Source organism: Schistocerca piceifrons, unplaced genomic scaffold, assembly GCF_021461385.2.
Source record: "Schistocerca piceifrons isolate TAMUIC-IGC-003096 unplaced genomic scaffold, iqSchPice1.1 HiC_scaffold_1344, whole genome shotgun sequence".
Taxonomy (NCBI): Eukaryota; Metazoa; Arthropoda; class Insecta; order Orthoptera; family Acrididae; genus Schistocerca; species Schistocerca piceifrons.
Window position 1 is genome coordinate 48,531 of NW_025727174.1, and position 1,470 is coordinate 50,000.

The 1,470-nt window shown below is 61.6% G+C and overlaps 1 non-coding gene across 1 annotated transcript in view; it reads left to right on the forward strand.

Moving 5' to 3' along the window:
* The first annotated feature begins 919 nt into the window (after window positions 1-919).
* The window catches only part of LOC124732437, a 1,909-nt gene continuing 1,358 nt past the window's right edge, over window positions 920-1,470 (forward strand). The window contains exon 1 of the ribosomal RNA XR_007008703.1: window positions 920-1,470. This exon is cut by the window's right edge and continues 1,358 nt beyond it. This is a non-coding gene — a ribosomal RNA (small subunit ribosomal RNA).

A 1,470-nucleotide genomic window follows, 5' to 3' on the forward strand; every position in this document is an offset into this window, starting at 1 on the left:
TGGTGCGGTTGTTCTCGCTAGGGGTGAATCGGTGATGGCGACGATAGGTTGAGGTACTAACCGGTTGTTCCAGCGATACCCACCATGCCGACGAAACTGAACGGCATCTGGGTGTGAAGCGATACGCGGCGGTGGCTGGGTGGGACCGTCCCCGGCCGGTGAGGGGGCGCCTCCCGGCGTGCTGGCCGCGCGGTGCGTGGGCGCACGCGCTACAGCCGGCTGGTGGGGGCGGCCAGTGGCAGGCGCGCCGGCCGACGGACGCGGCAGGCGTCGCAGCTGCGCGCCGGCGCACCCTGCGCGCGGCGCCGTGCGGCCAAAGTAGGTCCTCGCGGGCCCGGTGCGAAGCGCGGTGGACATCTTCAGTGTGCTGGTCCGATTGAGGACTGTGTGCGTTGAGGATGCGCCGCCGCCCGGCGCTCGGCGCCGCGACGCCGTCTGCTGCTCGGTCGCCCCAGCGGTTCTCGCTGGTGGTTTGTATCGCAGCTGTGCGGATGTGTTGGCGCGTGCGCTGTGCTGGGAGAGTTCGCTTCGGCACCCAAGTGGGGCTTTTGTCCTTCTGTGGCGCTGGCGTTGGAGCTGCCGGTCACCGTAGGTGGCGCGTGTTGTCTCCCGCCGGCAATGCCACGACAGCACGCTCCCGGGCCTCTGTCGGCAGCGGCAAGCTCAGTTGGGAGCACGGGTGGTCGCACCGAAAGCGTCTACTCGCCTAACTCCGGGCGATTGCGCCTCTCTCGAACCCGACCAAGTACTTGGGACGGCGCTGCGCGCCGCCGGGACCTGAGAGGGTTTCGAGGTGTATTGTGCAGGGGAGCTCAGCCTCCTCCTGTTTGCAGAATGATTGAGCGGACGCTTGCGTGTTCGCGCGGGCCCCCGGGACACACTCCCGGGCGGCCGGCTGCTCAGCTCTAGTTGACGCAGCTCCCTGGTTGATCCTGCCAGTAGTCATATGCTTGTCTCAAAGATTAAGCCATGCATGTCTCAGTACAAGCCGCATTAAGGTGAAACCGCGAATGGCTCATTAAATCAGTTATGGTTCCTTAGATCGTACCCACGTTACTTGGATAACTGTGGTAATTCTAGAGCTAATACATGCAAACAGAGTCCCGACCAGAGATGGAAGGGACGCTTTTATTAGATCAAAACCAATCGGTCGGCTCGTCCGGTCCGTTTGCCTTGGTGACTCTGAATAACTTTGGGCTGATCGCACGGTCCTCGTACCGGCGACGCATCTTTCAAATGTCTGCCTTATCAACTGTCGATGGTAGGTTCTGCGCCTACCATGGTTGTAACGGGTAACGGGGAATCAGGGTTCGATTCCGGAGAGGGAGCCTGAGAAACGGCTACCACATCCAAGGAAGGCAGCAGGCGCGCAAATTACCCACTCCCGGCACGGGGAGGTAGTGACGAAAAATAACGATACGGGACTCATCCGAGGCCCCGTAATCGGAATGAGTACACTTTAAATCCTTT